Source organism: Oncorhynchus mykiss, chromosome 30, assembly GCF_057628025.1.
Source record: "Oncorhynchus mykiss isolate SJ-2025 chromosome 30, ASM5762802v1, whole genome shotgun sequence".
NCBI lineage: Eukaryota > Metazoa > Chordata > Actinopteri > Salmoniformes > Salmonidae > Oncorhynchus > Oncorhynchus mykiss.
Window position 1 is genome coordinate 40,865,983 of NC_143051.1, and position 12,417 is coordinate 40,878,399.

Consider the following 12,417-nt stretch of genomic DNA (forward strand, 5'->3'; position numbering starts at 1 on the left):
ACTGAAATAGGTTCCGGTATTCATGTTGGGTCTAAGTCCTGTTTATATTTAGGTGCAGGAGCTCCACAATACTTTTGAGCTAATATTCTATAAGAGAAACAGAAGCTCAAGGAGTATAACATTTGGGGTGCTGGTACTCAGCTCCGGTGAGCTCATGGCAGAGTCAAGCACAGTGTCTAGTGCAATTGAAATCAGCAGCCTAACTTTACTAATGAGCATGTTGTGCACATGCACGGGGACCCCTGAGCTCCACAGCCCCACATTACCAAAAAAGTTTCTGTCAAAGAAATACTGCGTCTAAAATTTTTTTTTTTTTTACTGCAGTAATTTTGCTGTGTAACTGCAGTCAGAGTGCAGTATAATTACAGAACACTGCAGTTATTCCACAATTACTGTGTCCACAATACCACAGTCGACTGTAGTTACTGCACTTTAATTGCAGTTTTAAAACTGCTATATTTTTTTGTAAGGGCCAACAGACATTGTTTTGGGGGGTTGTTGGTCCCCTGGAGGTTGTGGGCCTGTCATGCCAAATAATGGCCCCCAGCCAAAAAGTGTCCCACGGTCACTTTCATTGCTGTATCAATGGTATGATGATCTAATGATTTGAATTTTGGAGATCATTACATGTCTAAATTATGTTCTTTTCATCCCTGCTATGCAAATAAGGCTGATTTCCGCAAAAATGTAGCTGTTTCAACGAGTTGTGTTTAGCTAATAAAATGAAAACATTACTTCTAACTACTTTTGGGCATCTTGTTAACAACATAACATCCATGTCTTAAATGTTACTACATTTCGGAAATAGCTAAGAAAATGTAATCTGCTTGACACATTAATGTTACTTACCTTACAGATTACAAAGTCAGTATTTTAACCTGCCCTATTATTACACTGAAATAATATAATTTCTTGCATAGCTCATTAGTACACCCTTGATGTTGAATATATATGTATCTATTGTAGGTCCTAGGATATTTATTTATAAAAATAAAAAAAACTTTATTTAACTAGGCAAGTCAGTTAAGAACAAATTCTTATTTTCAATGATTGGCATAGGAACAGTGGGTTAACTGCCTTGTTCAGGAGCAGAATGACAGATTGTTAGCTTGGGGATTCGATCTTGCAACCTTTCGGTTACTAGTCCAACACTAACCACTAGGCTGCTGGAACTAATAAATACCCTCAAAGGAAACCTTACAACTTACAATAATGAACACCTGGTGAAACAGCTGTGAAAACCAACCTGGTAGTATTTAAGATTTTTATATATAAACATTGATATGTTTTGGGTACAGTTGTGCCATTTTTTTTACACTCACATGGCAATCATAGACTAAAATACTAAATTCTGGTGCGTGGGATATAGAGGAGGTTGCTGTGTGGGTGGGAGGTTATGCCTGTCACTTGTTTTCAACAGGCAGCCAGTCTCGGAAGGGGGACTTGAAGAGAGAGGCTGAAAAGTCCAGGGCCTGCTATCTTTGTTCTGAGTGTTTGCAGTACTAGTGTTATCTCACATATTGTGTGCCCAGTATGATAGAGCAAGACCACTTTCTTGGCATATAATAACATGACAATAAGAGTATCTGTAGATGATGTAATAAAAAGTTGCAGGGTGGTTGGTAATGGAGGACATCAGGTGCATCCAGTCCTGGGTGTTGGGCAGAACCCCTAGCTCCTGGAGAACAGGAGCAGTTTTTTTCTTCTTTTTTTTCACCTTTATTTAACCAGACAGGCTAGTTGAGAACAAGTTCTCATTTGCAACTGCGACCTGGCCAAGATAAAGCATAGCAGTTCGACACATACAACAACACAGAGTTACACATGGAATGAACAAAACATACAGTCAATAATACAGTAGAAAAAAAGAAAACAAAGTCTATATACAGTGAGTGGAAATTAGGTCAAATAAGGGAGTTAAGGCAATAAATAGGCCATGGTAGCGAAGTAATTACAATATGGCAATTAAACACTGGAATGGTAAATGTGCAAAAGATGGATGTGCAAGTAGAGATCTGTGGTGCAAAATGAGCTAAATAAATAAATACAGTATGGGGATAAGGTAGATAGATGGGCTTTATACAGATGGGCTATGAACAGGTGCAATGATCTGTGATCATAAATAATAATAATCGCTGTGTAGCTTAACGAACACCTGAGCACTGTGAACACTGGCAGCTGGTTCTAAGCCCTCCCTAACCCGGGCGACGCTAGGCCAATTGTGCGTCGCCCCACGGACCTCCCGGTCGCGGCCGGTTACGACAGAGCCTGGGCGCGAACCCAGGACTCTGATGGCACAGCTGACGCTGCAGTACAGCGCCCTTAACCACTGCGCCACCCGGGAGGCCCGGCGCACTGCTTCTTTAACACAGCGCGCATCCAACCCGGAAGCCAGCCGCACCAATGTGTCGGAGGAAACACCGTGCACCTGGCAACCTTGGCTAGCGTGCACTGCGCCCGGCCCGCCACAGGAGTCACTGGTGCGCGATGAGACAAGGACATCCCCACCGACCAAGCCCTCCCTAACCCGGACGACGCTAGGCCAATTGTGCGTCGCCCCATGGACCTCCCGGTCGCGGCCGGTTACGACAGAGCCAGAGTCTCTCTGATGGCACAGCTGGCGCTGCAGTACAGCGCCCTTAACCACTGCGCCACCCGGGAGGCCAGTAATCTGTTTGTTAACTTGGCTTTCGAACACCTTAGAGATGCAGGGTAGGATATATAGGTCTGTAGCAGTTTGGGTCTAGAGTGTCTCCCCCTTTGAAGAGGGGGATGACCGCGGCAGCTTTCCAATCTAGTTAAAGGGAACATGGTAGGAGACAGACGTAAACAAGCAACACAGGTTAAACTTTACTGTGAAAAAAATGTATGACTTAGTGCAGGGTTGTAAATGGGAGATATGCACTTTTCAACAGTTTCGGAAGGTATAGCCTGATCCCCAGGTCTTGCCATAATTTCTTCCTTCTTCCAAACCAAGTAATTTGCCTGGATGTCTCCTGCACTTGGTCTGCTTGATTCTCCTCCGGTAGCTCTCCTTCTGTTTCTCCTTTGCCTTTTCGATGTTCAGTCTCACCTTGATTGATAACAGGAATATATGCAATTATATTTCATATTACAAATACATTTCTTACATATCTCTTCGAGGGCCAGAAAATAAATTACAATTTTTACCTGGTCGAAAACCTCCACATCCTTCTCAGTCTGTGCTTGAATGTGGTCCTCAAAGGAGTTCCGATCTGGTTCATCAACAGTGATCTGAAAGTACATTATAGTCAATCACAAATTTGAAAGACTACAGTATATGCAATAATTGTTTATACAATTGCATTGTTTACCTCAGTCAACAGCTGCGGCTCCAGTCTCGTCCTTGATAGGTATCATACAAAACGGAAATACATTTTTGGTTACAAGGACCCTTTTTAATGGGTTGCAGAAGGTGATTTAGAGTTAAGCACGTTCTCTTGCTTTACTGACCTTAATGGTGTGGCCTCCACGCACTTGGTAAAGTGATCGTTCGCCGTCAGACACTAGCTGTTGCCATTGCTGGATTTCGTGAACGGTCCGATGAGGTCCACCCCAAACATTTTGTCATGTACTGTCATGTTGTCTTGTCTCTGTCCTTTCCCTTCACCCTGTCTCCCTCTGCTGGTCGTGTTAGGTTACCTTTTCTCCCCCGCTTTCCCCCAGCTGTCCCTTGTCTCCTCTAACTACCCATTCACCCCGTTCCCCACCTGTTCCCTTTTTTCCCTCTGATTAGGTCCCTATATCTCTCTCTGTTTCTGCTCCTGTCCTTGTCGGATTCTTGTTTGTTTGTGTCATTCATGCCTGAACCAGACTGTCGTCATGTTTGCTGTAACCTTGTCCTGTCCTGTCGGAATCTGCCGGTCCATCTGAGCCTACCTATGTTTGGTAATTAAAGAAGCTCTGTTTAAGTTGATTCGCTTTTGGGTCCTCATTCACGCACCGTAACAGAAGAATCCGACCAAGAATGGACCCAGCGACTTCGGATCCTCTCCACTCAGCCGTCGAGATCCAGGGAGCGATGCTAGGCAGACACAAGCAGGAATTGTCTGCTGCTCGACATGCCGTTGAGACCCTGGCCACCCAAGTCTCCAACCTCACAGAACAGGTTCACCATCTCCGCCTCGATCCACCGGCCACTTCCAGGGCTTTCGAATCTCCGGAGCCCAGAATCAATAACCCGCCGTGTTACTCTGGGGAGCCCACTGAATGCCGCTCGTTCCTCACCCAGTGTGATATTGTGTTTTCTCTCCAGCCCAACACTTACTCCAGGAGCACTGCTCGTGTCGCCTACGTCATATCTCTCCTTATTGGACGGGCTCGTGAGTGGGGCACGGCAATCTGGGAGGCAAGGGCTGAGTGTACTAACCAGTATCAAGACTTTAAGGAGGAGATGATACGGGTTTTTGATCGATCTGTTTTTGGGGAGGAGGCTTCCAGGGCCCTGTCTTCCCTATGTCAAGGCAATCGATCCATAACAGACTACTCTATTGAGTTTCGCACTCTTGCTGTCTCCAGTGGCTGGAACGAGCCGGCCTTGCTCGCTCGTCTTCTGGAGGGTTTCCGCGCAGAGGTAAAGGATGAGATTCTCTCCCGGGAGGTTCCTTCCAGCGTGGATTCCTTGATTGAACTCGCTATTCGCATTGAGAGACGGGTTGATCTTCGTCACCGAGCTCGTGGAAAGGAGCTCGCGCTCTCCGTCGCCTCCCTCTCCGCATCACTACCATCTTCCTCTGCCGGCTCGGGTGCTGAGCCCATGCAGCTGGGAGGTATCCGCATCTCGACTAAGGAGAGGGAACGGAGAATCACCAACCGCCTCTGTCTCTATTGCGGTTCCGCTGGTCATTTTGTCACTTCATGTCCAGTAAAAGGCCAGAGCTCGTCAGTAAGCGGAGGGCTACTGGTGAGCGCTACTACTCCTGTCTCTCCTTCAAGATCCTGCACTACCTTGTCGGTCCATCTACGCTGGACCGGTTCGTCAGCTTCCTGCAGTGCCTTAATAGACTCTGGGGCGGAGGGCTGTTTTATGGACGAGACCTGGGCTCGGGAACATGACATTCCTCTCAGACAGTTAAAGGAGCCCACGGCCTTGTTCGCCCTGGATGGTAGTCCTCTCCCCAGGATTCAGCGTGAGACGCTACCTTTAACCCTCACTGTTTCTGGTAATCATAGTGAAACCATTTCTTTTTTAATTTTTCGTTCACCTTTTACACCTGTTGTTTTGGGCCATCCCTGGCTAGTTTGTCATAATCCTTCCATTAATTGGTCTAGTAATTCTATCCTCTCCTGGAACGTCTCTTGTCATGTGAAATGTTTAATGTCTGCTATCCCTCCTGTTTCCTCTGTCTCTTCTTCACAGGAGGAGCCTGGTGATTTGACAGGGGTGCCGGAGGAATATCACGATCTGCGCACGGTGTTCAGTCGGTCCAGGGCCACCTCTCTTCCTCCACACCGGTCGTATGATTGTAGTATTGATCTCCTTCCGGGAACCACCCCCCCCCGGGGTAGACTATACTCTCTGTCGGCTCCCGAACGTAAGGCTCTCGAAGATTATTTGTCTGTAGCTCTTGACGCCGGTACCATAGTCCCCTCCTCCTCTCCCGCCGGAGCGGGGTTTTTTTTTGTCAAGAAGAAGGACGGGTCTCTGCGCCCCTGCATAGATTATCGAGGGCTGAATGACATAACAGTGAAGAATCGTTATCCGCTTCCTCTTATGTCTTCAGCCTTCGAGATCCTGCAGGGAGCCAGGTTTTTCACTAAGTTGGACCTTCGTAACGCTTACCATCTCGTGCGCATCAGGGAGGGGGACGAGTGGAAGACGGCGTTTAACACTCCGTTAGGGCACTTTGAATACCGGGTTCTTCCTTTCGGCCTCGCTAACGCTCCAGCTGTCTTTCAGGCATTAGTCAATGATGTCCTGAGAGACATGCTGAACATCTTTGTTTTCGTTTACCTTGACGATATCCTGATTTTTTCACCGTCACTCCAGATTCATGTTCAGCACGTTCGACGTGTCCTCCAGCGCCTTTTAGAGAATTGTCTTTTTGTGAAGGCTGAGAAGTGCACTTTTCATGCCTCCTCCGTCACATTTCTCGGTTCTGTTATTTCCGCTGAAGGCATTAAGATGGATCCCGCTAAGGTCCAAGCTGTCATTGATTGGCCCGTCCCTAAGTCACGCGTCGAGCTGCAGCGCTTTCTCGGCTTCGCGAACTTCTATCGTCGTTTCATCCGTAATTTCGGTCAGGTGGCAGCTCCTCTCACAGCCCTTACTTCTGTCAAGACGTGCTTTAAGTGGTCCGTTTCCGCCCAGGGAGCTTTTGATCTCCTCAAGAATCGTTTTACATCCGCTCCTATCCTTGTTACACCTGACGTCTCTAGACAGTTCGTTGTCGAGGTTGACGCGTCAGAGGTGGGAGTGGGAGCCATCCTTTCTCAGCGCTCCCTCTCTGACGACAAGGTCCACCCATGCGCGTATTTTTCTCATCGCCTGTCGCCGTCGGAACGTAACTATGATGTGGGTAACCGCGAACTGCTCGCCATCCGGTTAGCCCTAGGCGAATGGCGACAGTGGTTGGAGGGGGCGACCGTTCCTTTTGTCGTTTGGACTGACCATAGGAACCTTGAGTACATCCGTTCTGCCAAACGACTTAATGCGCGTCAGGCGCGTTGGGCGCTGTTTTTCGCTCGTTTCGAGTTCGTGATTTCTTATCGTCCGGGCTCTAAGAACACCAAGCCTGATGCTTTGTCTCGTCTCTTCAGTTCTTCAGTAGCCTCCACTGACCCCGAGGGGATTCTCCCTGAGGGGCGTGTTGTCGGGTTGACTGTCTGGGGAATTGAGAGGCAGGTAAAGCAAGCACTCACTCAAACTCCGTCGCCGCGCGCTTGTCCTAGGAACCTTCTTTTCGTTCCCGTTCCTACTCGTCTGGCCGTTCTTCAGTGGGCTCACTCTGCCAAGTTAGCCGGCCACCCTGGCGTTCGGGGTACGCTTGCTTCCATTCGCCAGCGTTTCTGGTGGCCCACCCGGGAGCATGACACGCGTCGTTTCGTGGCTGCTTGTTCGGTCTGCGCGCAGACTAAGTCCGGTAACCCTCCTCCTGCCGGCCGTCTCAGGCCGCTTCCTATTCCCTCTCGACCGTGGTCTCACATCGCCTTAGATTTTGTCACCGGACTGCCTTCGTCAGCGGGGAAGACTGTTATTCTTACGGTTGTCGATAGGTTCTCTAAGGCGGCTCATTTCATTCCCCTTGCTAAGCTTCCTTCTGCTAAAGAGACGGCACAAATCATCATCGAGAATGTTTTCAGAATTCATGGCCTTCCGTCAGACGTCGTTTCGGACAGAGGTCCGCAATTCACGTCTCAATTTTGGAGGGAGTTTTGCCGTTTGATTGGGGCTTCCGTCAGTCTCTCTTCCGGCTTTCACCCCCAGTCTAACGGTCAAGCAGAACGGGCCAATCAGACTATTGGTCGCATCTTACGCAGTCTTTCTTTTCGCAACCCTGCGTCTTGGTCAGAACAGCTCCCCTGGGCAGAATACGCCCACAACTCGCTTCCTTCGTCTGCGACCGGGCTATCTCCTTTTCAGAGTAGCCTCGGGTACCAGCCTCCGTTGTTCTCATCTCAGTTCGCCGAGTCCAGCGTCCCCTCCGCTCAGGCTTTTGTCCAACGTTGCGAGCGCACCTGGAAGAGGGTCAGGTCTGCACTTTGCCGTTATAGGGCGCAGACTGTGAGAGCTGCTAATAAGCGTAGAACTAAGAGCCCTAGGTATTGTCGCGGTCAGAGAGTTTGGCTCTCCACTCAGAACCTTCCCCTTAAGACGGCTTCTCGCAAGTTGACCCCGCGGTTCATTGGTCCATTCCGTATCTCTCAGGTCATTAATCCTGTCGCAGTGCGACTTCTTCTTCCGCGATATCTTCGTCGCGTCCACCCGGTCTTCCATGTCTCCTGTGTTAAGCCCGTTCTTCGCGCCCCCGCTCGTCTTCCCCCCCCCCCCCCCATCCTTGTCGAGGGCGCACCTATCTACAGGGTCCGTAAGATCTTGGACATGCGTCCTCGGGGCCGTGGTCATCAGTACCTAGTTGACTGGGAGGGGTACGGTCCTGAGGAGAGGAGTTGGGTTCCCTCTCGGGACGTGCTGGACCGTGCGCTGATTGATGATTTCCTCCGTTGCCGCCAGGTTTCCTCCTCGAGTGCGCCAGGAGGCGCTCGGTGAGTGGGGGGGTACTGTCATGTACTGTCATGTTGTCTTGTCTCTGTCCTTTCCCTTCACCCTGTCTCCCTCTGCTGGTCGTGTTAGGTTACCTTTTCTCCCCCGCTTTCCCCCAGCTGTCCCTTGTCTCCTCTAACTACCCATTCACCCCGTTCCCCACCTGTTCCCTTTTTTCCCTCTGATTAGGTCCCTATATCTCTCTCTGTTTCTGCTCCTGTCCTTGTCGGATTCTTGTTTGTTTGTGTCATTCATGCCTGAACCAGACTGTCGTCATGTTTGCTGTAACCTTGTCCTGTCCTGTCGGAATCTGCCGGTCCATCTGAGCCTACCTATGTTTGGTAATTAAAGAAGCTCTGTTTAAGTTGATTCGCTTTTGGGTCCTCATTCACGCACCGTAACACATTTAAAGTGTTAGAGAGAATATCACTTTATTCTTACCCATATCTGTGCCATACAGTATGCAGATTTTCATATTTGTAAGGATACTGACACACACACACACACATTCTATAATACTGAACTCTGCTGTGGTCAACCATTACAAAACAATTTACAGTGGGGCAAAAAAGTATTTAGTCAGCCACCAATTGTGCAAGTTCTCCCACTTAAAAAGATGAGAGAGGCCTGTAATTTTCATCATAGGTACACTTCAACTATGACAGACAAAATGAGAAAAAAAATCCAGAAAATCACATTGTAGGATTTTTAATTTATTTATTTGCAAATTATGGTGGAAAATAAGTATTTGGTCACCTACAAACCTGCAAGATTTCTGGCTCTCACAGACCTGTATGTCATGCCCTGGCCTTAGTATTTTGTGTTTTCTTTATTATTTTGGTCAGGCCAGGGTGTGCCATGGGTGATTTATGTGTCTTGTCTTGTCTAGGGGTTTATTAGATTTATGGGGTTGTGTTTAGTAGAGTTGTCTAGGAAAGTCTATGGTTGCCTAGAGTGGTTCTCAATCAGAGGCAGGTGTTTATCACTGTCTCTGATTGGGAACCATATTTAGGCAGCCATATTCTTTGGGTATTTCGTGGGTGATTGTTCCTGTCTCTGTGTTTTGCACCAGTTAGGACTGTTTTCCACGTTTTCTTGTTTTGTATAAGTATATTGTTCACGTTATCATCTTTATTAAAGATGTTTATAAATAACCACGCTGCGTTTTGGTCCGCCTCTCTTTCACCAGAAGAAAACCGTAACAGAATCACCCACCACAACAGAACCAAGCGGCGTGGTGACAGGCAGCGGCAGCAGGAGCAGCGAAGTCAGGACTATACGACTTGGGAGGAAATAGACAGGTGGACGGTCGACCCAGGGAGAGTGCCGGAGCCCGCCTGGGATTCGCTGGAGCAGTGCGAGAAGGGTTATAGGAGAATGGAGTTGGAGAGACGAGCACGGCGGCGTGGATGGAAGCCCGAGAGTCAGCCCCAAAAATGTATTGGGAGGGGGAACACAGGGAGTATGGCGAAGCCAGGTAGGAGACCTGCGACAACTTCCTGTGCTTACCGGGGGGCTGGAGAGACCGGGCAGGCACCGTGTTATGCTGTGGAGCGCACGGGTTCCCCAGTGCGGGTGCATAGCCCGGTGCTGTACATACCAGCTCCTCGTATCGGCCGGGCTAGAGTGGGCATCGAGCCAGGTGCCATGAAGCCGGCTCTACGCATCTGGTCTCCAGTGCGTCTCCTTGGGCCGGCATACATGGCACCAGCCTTACGCATGGTGTCCCCGGTTCACCTGCACAGCCCAGTGCGGGCTATTCCACCTCGCCGCACTGGCAGGGCAACCGAGAGCATTCAACCAGGTAAGGTTGGGCAGGCTCGGTGCTCAAGAGCTCCAGTGCGCCTGCACGGTCCGGTCTTTCCAGTAACACCTCCACGCACCAGCCCTCCGGTGGCAGCTCCCCGCACCAGGCTTCCTATGCGTGTCCTCAGCCCAGTACCACCAGTGCCAGCACAACGTACCAGGCCTGCAGTGCGCTTCGTCTGTCCAGAGCTGCCGGAGTCTCCCGCCTGTCCAGCGCTGCCAGAGTCTCCCGTCTGTCATGAGCCGCCAGAGTCTCCCGTCTGTCATGAGCCGCCAGAGTCTCCCGTCTGTCATGAGCCGCCAGAGTCTCCCGTCTGTCATGAGCCGCCAGAGTCTCCCGTCTGTCATGAGCCGCCAGAGTCTCCCGTCTGTCATGAGCCGCCAGAGTCTCCCGTCTGTCATGAGCCGCCAGAGTCTCCCGTCTGTCATGAGCCGCCAGAGTCTCCCGTCTGTCATGAGCCGCCAGAGTCTCCCGTCTGTCATGAGCCGCCAGAGTCTCCCGTCTGTCATGAGCCGCCAGAGTCTCCCGTCTGTCATGAGCCGCCAGAGTCTCCCGTCTGTCATGAGCCGCCAGAGTCTCCCGTCTGTCATGAGCCGCCAGAGTCTCCCGTCTGTCATGAGCCGCCAGAGTCTCCCGTCTGTCATGAGCCGCCAGAGTCTCCCGTCTGTCATGAGCCGCCAGAGTCTCCCGTCTGTCATGAGCCGCCAGAGTCTCCCGTCTGTATGGAGCAGCCAGAGCCGCCTGTCAGCATGGAGCAGCCAGAGCCGCCTGTCAGCACGGAGCAGCCAGAGCCGCCAGTCAGCACGGAGCAGCCAGAGCCGCCAGTCAGCATGGAGCAGCCAGAGCCGCCAGTCAGCATGGAGCAGCCAGAGCCGCCAGTCAGCATGGAGCTGCCAGAGCCGCCAGTCAGCATGGAGCAGCCAGAGCCGCCAGTCAGCATGGAGCAGCCAAAGCCGCCAGTCAGCATGGAGCAGCCAGAGCCGCCAGGATCCGCCAGAGCCGCCAGTCAGCCAGGATCCGCCAGTCTGCCAGGATCCGCCAGAGCCGCCAGTCTGCCAGGATCCGCCAGAGCCGCCAGTCTGCCAGGATCCGCCAGAGCCGCCAGTCTGCCAGGATCCGCCAGAGCCGCCAGTCAGCCAGGAGCCGCCATTCAGCCAGGATCCGCCATTCAGCCAGGATCCACCAGTCAGCCAGGATCTGCTAGAGCTGCCAGTCAGCCAGGATCTGCCAGAGCCACCAGTCAGCCAGGATCTGCCAGAGCCATCAACCTGCCTGAGCTTCCTCTCAGTCCCGAGCTTCCTCTCAGTCCCGAGCTACCCCTCAGTCCCGAGCTACCCCTCAGTCCCGAGCTACCTCAGTCCGAGCTGTCCCTCAGTCCCGAGCTGCCCCTCAGTCCAGTGGGGCCCTTTGTTAAGATTAGTAGGCCAAGGTCGGCGGCGAGGGTCGCCACTCTAAGGACGCTAAGAAAGCAGACTAAGACTATGTTGGAGTGGGGTCCACGTCCCGCGCCAGAGCCGCCACCTTTGGGAGCGGGGGTACTACTGTCACGCCCTGGCCTTAGTATTTTGTGTTTTCTTTATTATTTTGGTCAGGCCAGGGTGTGACATGGGTGATTTTATGTGTCTTGTCTTGTCTAGGGGTTTATCAGATTTATGGGGTTGTGTTTAGTAGAGTTGTCTAGGAAAGTCTATGGTTGCCTAGAGTGGTTCTCAATCAGAGGCAGGTGTTTATCGTTGTCTCTGATTGGGAACCATATTTAGGCAGCCATATTCTTTGGGTATTTCCTGGGTGATTGTTCCTGTCTCTGTGTTTTGCACCAGTTAGGACTGTTTTCCGTTTTCCACGTTTTCTTGTTTTGTATAAGTATATTGTTCACGTTATCATCTTTATTAAAGATGTTTATAAATAACCACGCTGCTTTTTGGTCCGCCTCTCTTTCACCAGAAGAAAACCGTAATACTGTAACTTCTTCTTTAAGAGGCTCCTCTGTCCTCCACTCGTTACCTGTATCAATGGCACCTGTTTGAACCTGTTATCAGTATAAAAGACACCTGTCCACAACCTCAAACAGTCACACTCCAAACTCCACTACGGCCAAGACCAAGGAGCGGTCAAAGGACACCAGAAACAAAATTGTAGACCTGCACCAGGCTGGGAAGACTCTGCAATAGATAAGCAGCTTGGTTTGAAGATATCAACTATGGGAGCAATTATTAGGAAATGGAAGACATACAAGACCACTGATAATCACCCTCGATCTGGGGCTCCACGCAAGATCTCACCCCGTGGGGTCAAAATGATCACAAGAACGGTGAGCAAAAATCCCAGAACCACACAGGGGACCTAGTGAATGACCTGCAGAGAGCTGGGACCAAAGTAACAAAGC